A 13,008-nucleotide genomic window follows, 5' to 3' on the forward strand; every position below is an offset into this window, starting at 1 on the left:
TCTTGTAAGCGTGTATAACGATATAAACTAGTTTTATATCTACTGTGTTACGCACGGGCTAAGTTTATTTAATCTGGGAGAGTTTGTTTACGGCTCCAGTATTTTTATGAACCAGGAAATTATTTTGGTCGGGAGGCTACAGAACGTGACATCGCCGAAGTTCATTACGGAATTCCCTTCACTCATCTCCTTGGCACGGGATAAAATCACTTGGCGTGTTTGAGGCAATGTATGCATGGAAGCACATTTGGGGCTTTCAAGTTATTTTCGCTTGAGTGTAACCTTTGTGGGGAAGCATAAAGCTTTCATGCCATACGTGAATTGACAAAATACACTAGGTCTTGCTAGTTTTGCAGTAAATATGTGTCCATCCTCAATGCACGTCAAGTATTAGTAAATATAACCGACAGGGCCAGTGGGTATTAGGAAGAATGCGTTTGACTTTCTTCAGTTTTTACAAATCCGCACGGCCGTCCAAGCTTCACCAATCAAGACAGTTTCGTTATTGTGTCAAAGAAGCCATACAAATTATACAGAAGCCGGAGCTTTCACACAAGTCAGTGGCGTAGGGAAAGATATCCGTGAGACGGGAAAGCAAGCTTTGTGTTTCCAGCAGCATCGGGACTTCTCTGTATTCAAGAGCGAGGTCGGTGGATTGAGGAATGAGACAATGCAACTACGACGTCGACTCTGAGTGAATGCTGCTGGCATTATACATAACGATGCCTGCTTTAGGACACGTTGAATTGCTAATTGCGCTGGCTGTGAATGGAGGTGGGGCTAAGGAGCAATTTCTGGAGAGTTAAGGCCAAGAGGTACTCTTTTGCTTGCTTACTGCTTACAACTGCCTCTTACTTGTGAAACAGGGAAAATACTATACTGAATAGTAGTAGCGAAGCAGTCCGTGTACATGCACATACAGTACATGTACGTGTTCGAACCTAAGAGTAAAAATATGAGCAACGAAATTAAAGTTTAATCAAATTCATACCATTTTACGTTTAGAATCACTTAAATTTTGTGATGATTTGCATCATTAACACCGAAAAAAAGGAAAGTGGGGCTTGGAACCCCAACAGTCTGGCACCACCCCACTTAACATATTGCATTGAATATAATAGATTCAGGGAACAAGATCAAAATGGCTTCCTCGTGAATAAGGCATATTGTCGTGTTGTTCATTCGTTCTGTGTCTTGAGTTCCCCCTGTCTGTCGGCATGAGAGCCATTAGGCTTTTGGTGTGGGGCTGGCTGCTGGCAGAGTAACTTCCTCGATGAGTGCTCCTCTGACACTGGGAGGCAAGAGCCGGGTGTTGGAGGGCAGATCTCTCCGAGTGGGCGTGTGCCGACATTAGGCAAACACCTCTTGAAGTTGTCAAGATGTGGGGTTGCTGGCGTGCCTCAAGGCACGTAGGCCTGGTGTTGCCAGTTCTTGCGCCGTTCACCTTTGACATGGATGGCGGCCATCTTGGGTTTATTTCCACGTGTAGGGTTGCAATGCCGGGACACCTTTGCTATGGTTTGTTCATTGGTTTGCACAGTTTGAAATTTTAAATGGGTGGGAGGGGGCTGCCCCCGTACGTAGTTACGCCACTGAACGAAAGGATGCCAGTGCGAGACCGTGACCACTACACGATTAGTTGTTCGGAAGTGTTGCATGGTGCAATATAAAGTAACAGAAACAGTACAAACTTGATCGTTTACGTCCTCGAAAGGTATCTTGCTTTCTAAAGGTTCCCACCGTCGTTCGTTGCGTCAAGTCCTGTCGGAAATGGATGCAATCTTTTCGTTCGTGTGCAATCTAATGATCAAACAAATTTCCTTGGAGGTACAGGACCCGTGCCAGCTCCGACACTTTGTTCGTTCTTCTGTAATCATAAAATGTAAGCTATACGCGTGACAAAACTGCAGGCCTTCTTCTTAAATAGAAATAACTGATCGCAGTCACATATCTTGCTTGTTTGCATAGGAGAGTTCCTTTGTCATGTCGGTGAATTTTGCCATTTCTCGCATATGTTGGGTATTTTTGTGATAAGTCCCCCATATTGATGATTGTGACAATCTATAATTTGGAGCCGCCATCGCATTATTTCGTTTTCAGCCAGGGCTTCAATTAAATCGAAACACAATCAATTTGAATCTCCTCCGTTCAGTTGCGAATTACCGCTGACTAGAATGCAAACTGCCGTCACAAGTGGAATGTCAACGACAGGGCAAGTTTCTAAATTCCACGCATGCTTCGAGACACAGACCATTTCAATTGTAAAAGAGTATATTCTTTTGGTCATGTTTTTGTGGGGCCTGTTCTCTCCCCAGCTCAGCGTAGTTGGGCTTGGCTCTAAAGCCCGCCGACCGCGCTAGTGTAATTGTCATGTCAGCCGTGATATCGCCGACCATTAATCCATCGATTAGTAAGAATGAGCCAGTCTTTGGAGCGACCGGCTGAAGTTCAATGCCGAACGGAAATGAGTCGGGAAACCGCACCGTCTGAAGTGCGCGGACTGCGTTGACTTGTCTCGCAAATAACGCAAAGGCCCGCGTCTTATCAATATAATATGCAGAATATTATGGCTGTTATTTGTACATTTACTGTAGACTGTATAGAAAACGCCTTTGCCTCCTAAGTAAGGGGAATTTGAAAGAAGGGGGTATTTTGCATCCTATTATTGGCCCAAATTGGCACTTGTGTAGATTCCCCCCCCCCCAAAAAAAGTTGGTCATTCTTTCAACCGGCTTAATCCAAATTGAGGTTAGTCCAACATTGCCCGACCTTAAATCTATGTAATACTACATGTATTTCACACCTTCTGTGTAATTTCTTCACTGTATTTGGAGTATTAATTTATAACTTGGCGTTTTCTTGTTCTTTTTCAATTCGATCTTACAATCTAACTTCTTTTTGATGTTTCAAGCGTTGATGGCAGTCAGCAGCAACAGATTACACCACACAGAGAATGGATTCGGTTGGGGTCGTGTATCTTTGTATGTAGTTTGTTTTCCTGTTCGTTTTACACGCGTTGTTCTTCATCCTTCAGTGTCCCACTTTCCTTATCCTGCTCTCCCTCCGTGGCATGCCCTGTTTTTTCCCCTCTATCTTCCAGCCTTGTACCCCATATAAACATGATTCTTGTCCCCATTCCTTGTCAGTTCGCTCCCCCCTTGGTCCTGTCACATCCCGACCTCATCGCAACGTTTTAATGTCTCTTGCCCGTGGAAGCTGTCGAAAGACATATTACGTTGAAGTGATTGTTTGCGGTTTGTACATCCCAAAGCCAGCATCTGCCTACTCGAGTGGACACACGGTCCCCGACAACAACAGAAGAAAAAAAACTGAGTCACGATGAACAAATTTATCAATAGTGAGCATCTCACTCAACCCGCCAAGCCTCTGTTTGTCCTCGGATGCTCGTCTGTCAACTCGGAGACATCGGAGAAGGCAACGATACCTCCTATTATCTTCCTTGTACCCGGACGACGAGACGGGGGGGGGTGTGGAGAAGATGATGACGGCGGTGCAGAAGGAATGACTGTGAATAAAAACAAAATGTCAGCGTGATATGTCGTTGCCCGCCACTGATGTGCGATTATTGGTTGTTAGTTTGGCCGCCGGGATTCGGTGAGGGTTTTTGTTAATCAATTAATCTTTGGACATGAACTGTCGGGTGGTGATCGTAATTGGTTGGTCATGAACGGTCGGTCGTTAATTGCGACACGGGAATATAGGATTCTGTGTCTCGTAAACCGATAGGCTTCCATGTGATTCGTCTTTTCGCATGATTCATTCTCGTGGAGGAATCTAATGCAAAACGCGCCCTCTCGAGTTTCCAGTCTGTCGACCACTTTTAAAGGAGATTTTGATGCATTTTCTGGGAATTCGAGGCGCGCACACTAGGCTTGTTGTGAATAACTGTCTCAGTGGAAAGTGGTGCTTTTGAAGAACAGAGCACGTTCTCTTTCTCAGGAGTTTGCACGTCTAAGAGTTCCTCCTTTTGTTCTGAATTAATTTAAAGCCCCTCTGTTTTCAAGTGTGATCAAGACCGGCTGGTCATATTTGGACTAGAGAAGCATACTGTCGTGGATACATCGAAGCTCTGAATCTAATAAAGGCCTCCACTGGATCTTTTCTTTCCGGGGCCCACGTCTTACACTGTTGACCGACTCCCCTTTTTTGGCCAGTGTAATGCCACTTTATTTGTTGTGGGCCGGTAGGGACGTTTATACGGCTTGATTTTTCCATTATCTCAGCGTCGGTTTCATTTGTGGCCATTACTGGGATATGGGGGAGTGGTTCTGAAGAGAGGTGAGTCACAAAGGAAGGGGCTGTTAACAATCAGCCGTTGTCGATAAACCTCAACCACATCTGAAACAGTTTTGCATTTTGATATAAAGATGCGAAACGAGACACTTCTATTAATACAGAGAATGGTGAACGAATTACTTTGCAGATTAATTAAACCTTCACATTTCCAGCGGAAAACCATTGTGAAGCTTAAAATAATCGACCCAACCTGCGAAACACCCGATCGTGTCGCTAAGGTATTCAGTTCAAATGATAAAAGGAAATGGAAATAATGGAAATGAGCTGTTTTCAGCTTTTTGTGTTATCCTTGACAATCCCTCGGATATACTTGTACATGTATTTTGTATTCTGCTGTATTGTGTTATTGGCTGTTTTTACTTTTGTGGTACCCGTGGAAATTGTCAAATAAACAAACAAAGTATTTGGACGTATACTTCGAACGCCAGATCGGAGAAAGTGCATAATTTCTCGGCATGTATTACTTTAGTTATTCGCGTGTACCTTTGAAGTGAACTTTAGACCTTTAAATTTCCTTTTCGCTTAACTGACAAAAAAAAGGAAAGTCGTGACGCGAGCGAAAAGATCGTGCATGGTGTGTTGTCGAACGGCCAATTGCGATGCAGTCACGCTTCCGGGACTTTTTTCGTAACGGTTGTTGTTACATGCAACGAGGTCCCTTGGGGTGATTTTCCTTAGAATTACACGCGGCCTGCCACTGGTAGAGCATCATTGCGGTTTGTACAGAATGAATTGAACATCGAGAAAATAGCTTTTAACATAAAGTAATTCTTCTGTGGTTGCTGATAAATTATTCTCTTTCATTTCCTCGCAGCTAGGAAGAAATTTGTGGCTGTAAACATGCGTTAAAACATGAAGAATTTCATATTTAACTTACATGCTGTATTTCCATCGCATTAGTTTCCAGCTTTGTCTTCGTAAGTAATGGCAGTATAGTACACATGTACTTCTAAGGTGAATTTAGACACCTTCCACTTAACGTTTTTTATATTGATAGGCTACTTGATACCACGATGATAAAAAGTTAAAAGGGATTTGCAAACAAAAATGTGTATGCTTAAGAGTTGCAGATGCACAAAACGACTGAACATTAAAAATAAAAAGTACCTGGCGAATTTTGTTGTATGCATAATATTTAGAGTTGTTCACTGCCTGGCATTATTAAAGCTCGTGTAGGCCTATTGCCAAATTGGCCAAGTTAGCTGTGATAAGACGCGTCGCTGGCATCGATTTTGTGTGCAGCCCGGCAAATGTTTTCTTAGTGGTCCGGCATTATGAGCAATATGATATCTATAGAAGTGATTAGTTATTGGCGGGAAACCAGCCACCCCAGCTGTGATGGATTGCCTCTGCTGGGTCGGGACACTGGCAATCCGATAGCAGCCCGTAGCGGGCGGTTTAAGGAAGTTAGCCCGAGGCATGCAGCAGTTTTGCCAGGGGCCGCTGCTTACATTTCTCGGTTCAAATCTGCTCATCTTCCCGTTAGAGAATGTTTGGGGAATTCGGTTCCAAATCGACGCGTGTCTGTTTCGTTGGGTTTAAAAATTATTCCGTCTGAGTCAAGACGATTGTTAAATCTTCCAGGTTTGGAATTCGTAGATTTTTTTTCTGAAAAAAATGAAACCATGAATGTATTCCGTGTTGGAGAAAAACAGTAGGAGCTAAATTATTAAATGAGAAATATTTTAAGAACTATAATGATTCAGAGTGGATGGGATTTCTGAGCTAGTCCCGAGCACCAGTTGCTTGAAGTTAATGTTTTAGTCAACCGAAGTAGTATACTGGGATACTGAACTTTTGTTTGATCATTAATTTTGATTTGCATTGCGGGATCGCTATCCAGTGTAATTTCGATAACAGGAAGTTTTTATGCGCGGTTGTGCTACTCGGGGGATGTTTTGAGATGTGATTCGAAAGTGCATTCCGTGTAAACATCTTGAACGAGCACTTAGAGGCGTGCACTTCGCCACGGTAGAAATTAATGCTTTTCAAATGGCATTTCTCGGTTGTGGAAATCATGCTGAGCATGTGCGTGGAAACAGAAAGCTAAGCCCGCTACATCAGCCAACTTGCAGAGACTGTATATATTTATCCACCGTGGCTACCTCGCGCCTACCATGGGAGGTTTCACCTCTCATCTTCCCACAACAAAACTCGGCAGTGACTCAGTCCGGCGCTTGTTATTCAGCCGAACATCTGCGAGATAGTCCCCTCTCCCACGACTACTTCAGATCGTCTTGAGACAACACTCACCACCGGTCGTTTACCAAAAGATGGGCAAGCTAATATCTCTACACCGAAGGGCTCTGGCGCCAATTTGAGGTACATTTACAGAGCGTTGACCCTACAGGTGAATGCCTAATGACACTGTTTTGTCTGTCGGCCATGATGCATTGCTTTATATATTTTAGGTTAAGTGTAATGCCAGGCGTTCTTAATCAATTATGGGATTTTCTGTCGTCTTCCTCTCTGATGGTTGCAAGAGAGTGGTGAAATTCAGATGAGGTGGTTGCTGGATTTAGACTTATTTAAAGAAGCAGGCTGTAGCCTTGACACTGTTCATGTAGAAAGACTGTGGTCCGGGGATACAACCCCATTCATGCATTGGCGAAGGATGCCCTGTCCAGTGACGATTATATCATTCCTTTTTTATGTATAATGGCGCGCATCTTTTGACAGGATTGCTGGTAAAAGTATGATTCATGTCAAATCTCTACATAATCATTCCTTCATCGCAACACCGGCGGTCGATCGTAAGTACAACCATTTGAAATAACTGGCGGTAAATGTTAAAGAGGTTACTTGACTCAGTGAGGAAAATTTGCCCTCCAGATTTTGTCCGACTGAACTGCCATCCTCGGAAGGTTGATCCTAATGTGTGCATTCGGAAAGTTTTCTGTTTCTTATCAGTTGGATCAAATCGTTGGTCGTATAAACAGAAACTGGCGGCTATGTGATGTGAGTCGGTTGCACTATGGGAGGGGGGAGTTGTTTAGAGCAAGGTCGGAAACTGCGCGCGATACCATCCCTTTAAACAGAATGTGCCAAAAGAAGTTGCCGAGCATTTCGAGTAACCCAACCCCTCGGCCACAATAGCTGCACTCGCCTGTCATTGCCAACTCATCCATATAAGTGCCCGTTAATGAAGTCTTCCCCCGCGCACTTCTGTGGCGTGTTTCATATTTATTCATGTGACAATATTGGATTGCCTAGGGGAGCGAAACTAGAGAATTTGGCGGGGGGAAATTTGGGGCTATAAACCAGCCCCGAATTTGATCCGTTTGGATCTCGTGTACTCTCTTTGTATCGGAGTTTCGTGGTGCATTATGAAAATACCGCGCTTTTAAGTTACACTGAACAAAGAATGTGTCATTGCAGGTAATCTGATCTGTTCGGGCATTAAAATGCAATGTAGACCCGGTGTAAGCGGGTTTTCTGAACATAATGATTATGCATAGCTCGCTGTTTGGTAGTGACAACGTTAATGAGCCACATTACACAAGGGATAACTATCACGGCATACAACATTATTAATTAGCCCATCGACACCGAATATTCTACGTGTGTCTGTTTCGAATGCTGCATGTTAGATAAAATTAAGGAGTTATAAACACGGCAACTTCAACTACATGTTATGTCGCTAGAAGTCGATCAGTTTAGATCGTAAGGCAAATTAAGTTTTCATTTGATGCGGAAAGGACGTGGGTTTGATGGGTGTTTTCCTGGGTCTTGTTTGCCTCCCTGCGGAATATACAGCATCCTACAGTCAGGCAGGTATAGGCGATACCTTACAGCACTTCCCTCCCCGTAGTCTTTCTTCCTGTGTAGTCTTTTCTGCTTTCCTTTTTCTCTCTCTTGTTTGGACTCCGCGGGACCTTTTTTTTGTAGCCAAACGCCCGGAATAACTTCATTACGGCGATCAAATTTACGCGCGAACAGCTCGAGGGAGAGAGAGAGAAGGTCCCGTGCGCTCTTGCGATCCGCCGGCCAGGTTTACTGGAGCGTGCTTATTGTGTCAGCTCACCGTCCACACCTTGGGAATTAAAATCTCGTCAAGATCAGCCACAGAATGGACGAGAAAATCGATGCCTGGGAAGCCACTGCCCTAACTGCTGGCCTAGCTGCTGCTTGAGATGCACACCGGCCGGACGTTGAACCTGTTACTTTCTCCCAAGACACTTTTTCTCCCCCGTTCCTTTTTATTTTTTACCGCGGGGCTCGTTCCGTCATCTTTGGCCGCCGTCCACTCGCCACGTTGCAGTGCATCGCACGGTGGCCACGCGGAGAGCTCCGAGGACAGACTGACAGAATTTCAAGAGTGACTTTGACTTTCCTCGACAGCGCATCAGAATGGAGATGCGAGCGAGGGCTGCGATCAGGATGCGCAGCCAGCTCTGGAGGCTCCGGCTCGCCATGGCAACTGGGAGGCGAAGCTGCCGCTGATTGGTCGGGTGGGGCTTCCATTGACTGCCGAGCAGCGTTCATTGACTGGCGCGCGGCAAGACCCCATCGGCTCAGCGGGTTGCTCATTCAACACAAACCCGGGGAGAACAAGGTAGGAATGCGTTGTGAAGAGTGTTTTACGATGCCGTTCCGTTTGTCTTTCTGTCATCGAGATGGTAAAGGTAATAGACGGAATGAAGATCTTGCTGTTCGAGGCTCAAAAAAGGTGAGTAATGTGAAAGAAGATTTAATTTAGGGGATTCTGTAATATTTATGATTTGCTCCATTTCTGAGCGAAAAAAGACGCTTAAGAAAAATAGGTGTCAGTTCGATAATAGGAAACGAAAACATGCAGCAAAGTGTCTTACTTTTGAAATTGCTGCTCGCTTGTTTGTGAGACATAGCCTTTTTTTCTCGAAAGCTGTATTAATTGAATTCACGACATTGTAGTTTGTTAGATTCTTGTGTTTTTCCATAATTATCTCTAGTAAACTGGGACCCAATCCCCTATTCGCAGTAAGCACGTTTTAACAATAAACACGACTTCCCGGGAAGGAACATCCATTAACCTCAATGCTCATTTTCTATCTACGGATTGTGAACTCGAAACACTCATTGCCAATTCATTTTGGACAGAGTGTAAGATACCAAGATCGTCTAATCTACTAACGAGCTGAAATGCTGTTACGAACAATTGGCCAGACGCTATAGATCTCTCAAAAATCGAATCAGACAAGTGACTATCAATTACCGTGTATCCTATTAGCTCTCGGCCCAACGACTCTTTTTAAGGTGATACCTCTGTCGATGGCGGGTCGATTAGGCTAGGGTTGGTTCCCTGAAAGGGGGGCTACGGGGTCACCCGGTGTCGATTAGTAAAAGTCAGCTTTTACGTTTAACTAAACAATGGCCGGACAAAAATTCCTTAAGTTGTCGACCCCTCCTTCCGTCTCTTGGTGTCCTTGTGGCCGTTGAAAAACGAGAACAAGATTTGGGACAATTGACAGCCGATCTATTTTGTGATCGTGGTTGATGTTGGAGGCGAGGCGATTGAGACGCAAGTTGACCCCACGGACATTGCGAAGATATGATAAAAAGGTGAGCAATTGGATGTTTGGACTAAATAAAGATTTGTTGTCGATATCGTTGCATACAATATAATAGAAATGAATACACTTGGAGACTGTGCTGGAAGCGCAACGATGTGTTGCATAGATCCAAGGAAATGATGCACTTTGAAAGATGAATTGCTGTGTGTTTTGCAGGTTGTCATTTTGGGAAGCCTGACTGTGAGTGTGGGTAGTCCTGCAGTCAAGCTTGTGACATTGGCCGCGTTTCAGGGTTAAGCACTTAGAACTGTGTTGGGCTGTGGTCATTCCAACTTCCAAGTTCCACTTTGTAACTTACCAGAATGGTCCGGCGTAGGCCTAATGGCCATAATTTTTGTTAAGTAAAGAATAGTTTGTGCATTTTGCCGAAATGGATCATTTGTAGTTCGTCCAAAATCCCTAAAGGAAGACCAGATTTTCAATTCAATTATGCATAATCGTTAACTCAGTAATGAGAGCACGCATTGGTTATGCGCCATGATCGTCTGCCCGACAACGGTAGCGTGGATAACGAATGTAATGGCGCGTTCATGCTGTTTTTCTGCTTCAGTCTCAGATCGGCGGATTTATCCACTCAATTAACTGATTGGCTGATCTGCCACGAGCTCCGTCTCACTAACGAATGACGGCGCAGGAGCCACGTCTTCCACCACATCGTCTGTCCACTGCTCATTCATCCGATAAGACTATTGGCTCATTTACTTCAGAGGTTCATCTCATCAACGAAAATGGCATCATTTTAGCGCTCTGTGGCATCTACGAATGCAGAGCGTAATCCGATAAGCAACCTACCACTTTGTACAGTTAAGCATTTTGTTGACGTCTGGTCGGGTTTGATATTCAAGTCGTTCCAAATGAAGTGCGTGCGTGGTGTACTGTTAGTTTTACGGCTCTGTTTTGATAGTCGTAGTTCAGCGCTGCTTGATGAATAATGTCCAAAGCTATCTAAACAAGTTTGCAGCTGAGTTCAGTCTAACTATTGTGAACTCAAAGTCCTGAAGACCACTGCATCCTACTACATAATATGTACCAGTCAGAAAACACTTAAAATTAAGCCATTTGTGTACCGGTAGCCTTGGAAAATGACTAAGCGATGTATTTAATGACTTGGTACTCGGGCCTTACTGACGTTTTTTTTAAATCAAGTAGTTAATGTAGTCAGTTTTTTTACTTCCTGCTGTAGAACGTTTTCGATTTTAATCCTTCGAGCTATTGCCATTATTATATCAGGCCTATCAAATATAAAATTATAGTAGAATAGTATAGTATAGTAGAATTTCACTCAACATCTCCATTGCATTCTAATTACTTTTTTTGTCGTTGAAAGTCATTAGAAAGATGGATAGTATATATATCAATGTGAAAAACAAACATGTCAAACGCACATTGGGGTGAAATGCTCCAATTTCACACTCAAGTTGCTGTAATTAAGTATGGACGGAGAGGCAGCTGCAGAGAGTTGTTTTTAAACATTGTTTCATTATGTGACTGAGGTATGCGTGAGTCATGAATCAAGCAGCCGATGTGGTCATTTGCATGTTTAATCGTGATTGATTTATTCCCAAACTTCTTTTGTCAGTCGCTTCGTACCGGCGTTTTCCCGCTCCGAAATCCCCCCGCGAGTACAGGCGCAGTTGCAGTAATAATGAAACTTTTTTTTTTTGGAATAGTCATCCGGGGGATTATTCAGGAATAATGCGGCGGGAACCCGCCTCTAGTGTACGAATCAAGCATTTTCCCCTCGAGGATGAGCTTAATCATAAAGAAATCGAGATGAAGTCTCAGGACTTCTTCCAAGGAATACTTGGGTAGAAGAGGATTGTATCCAATTGTTGAGTTTTCTCTATCATCAACATCGGTATCAATGAGGGGTTGGTATACGTGTGTTGGATGTAGGTGTGACGAAAGAGGAGTGGGCTGATGCCACACAGCCGTTGCATCAAAGATGCGTTGATAGGCAAGAGGAGAAAAAATAAATACTTCATGAGACGAAGCATGACATTACCCAATGATTGCCCTTAAGGCTGGCCGCACTTCGGCAAAAACAAGAGATCAAAGACCGGTGCCGACGCCATCCCGCGCATAAAAACACCGACCGTTCGTCTCCTTGGCAAGCCCTGCCGGGGTCCAGGGAGGGATGATGGATGCATATTTCATCCGTGGCGTTCTCAGACTGTCGCGGTGTTGTGGTTGTAGTCGAAACCTATCTTTTGCGCATGTGCATTTAACCCAAAGACGATCTCAGCACAAGAGGATTTCTGAGCACTTGACATCGTCACAGGCAACAAACATGGCCTTGTCTATAGATGCGCATGTTCGCATTGTCTGTCAATTGTTCGTTATAATTACTGGCTGACGTCGTAGTGTCTTTGTGGTTCTCTTTAGCTTGTTCATCTCGTTTGGTCACGCGTCATTTGTGATGCATTACGGATAATTGGATGTCTTGGTTACCAGGGATCGGAAAAGATCGATGCATTCCTCAGGATTAGCAACAATAGTTTGTCGTTATGACCCGCAGAATTTACCTGTCAGTAAATTCAGAACTGTCTAGTGTCTCCATTCATATTGAGAGCTATACGTAAATCCTTTTGTCAGTGCTGTCAAATACTCTCCTTCCAATTTCACAGGAATACATGAAAATAAAGTATCAATTTCAGATATTATTTTCTCAGTATTTTTCTGTAGTGACAAATCAGTTAACCCTTACCCCTAACTTCAGTGTGAAGTCCGAACCAGTGTCACGTCGTCCCTGCCTGATGTGTACCTCATTATTACCTACACTTGTGGGCAATGATGGTATTCGTTTATAATTTCATTCATAGGTGTTTTCTACCTCCGTACAAGCCTCCAAATCTCGTTGGCTCCACGTCATCATGACTGGTGTCGGTTAAATTAAAACGATGAATTCTTGATGAGCACGGACGGCCCGCACAATAATGGTGTGAGGAAAACTCGGTCAGGGCCGCTGTTGAGAGTGCGGGTGACCCTCGACAAATATGAAAATTCGTTTCCTCGTTTTGTGATGTCAATTCGGTGGTCTCCTTGAATGTTGTTCTTTCAAGCATCTACTTGTTTATAGCACTGTTGATATTGGAAACGAAGTTGTAACACTAATGTTTGAAAAGTGCCATCATGTGAC

General features: G+C 43.9%; 1 protein-coding gene across 3 annotated transcripts in view; it reads left to right on the forward strand.

Moving 5' to 3' along the window:
- The window catches only part of LOC110979812 (uncharacterized), a 53,397-nt gene that overhangs the window by 4,771 nt on the left and 35,618 nt on the right, over positions 1–13,008 (forward strand). Inside the window, exon 2 of one of the 3 annotated variants that reach the window (XM_087133009.1) lies at positions 8,659–8,872. The exons of 1 other annotated variant lie outside the window; for it this stretch is intronic. The gene's annotated coding sequence lies outside the window, so the exon portion shown is untranslated. Of the gene's footprint in view, positions 1–8,658; positions 8,987–13,008 lie in introns of all 3 variants that reach the window. One more of the 3 variants, XM_087133008.1, reaches the window with a different exon arrangement.

This window comes from Acanthaster planci, linkage group LG02 (assembly GCF_054643075.1).
Source record: "Acanthaster planci isolate LZ-2023a linkage group LG02, COTS_SCS, whole genome shotgun sequence".
NCBI classification, from domain to species: Eukaryota; Metazoa; Echinodermata; class Asteroidea; order Valvatida; family Acanthasteridae; genus Acanthaster; species Acanthaster planci.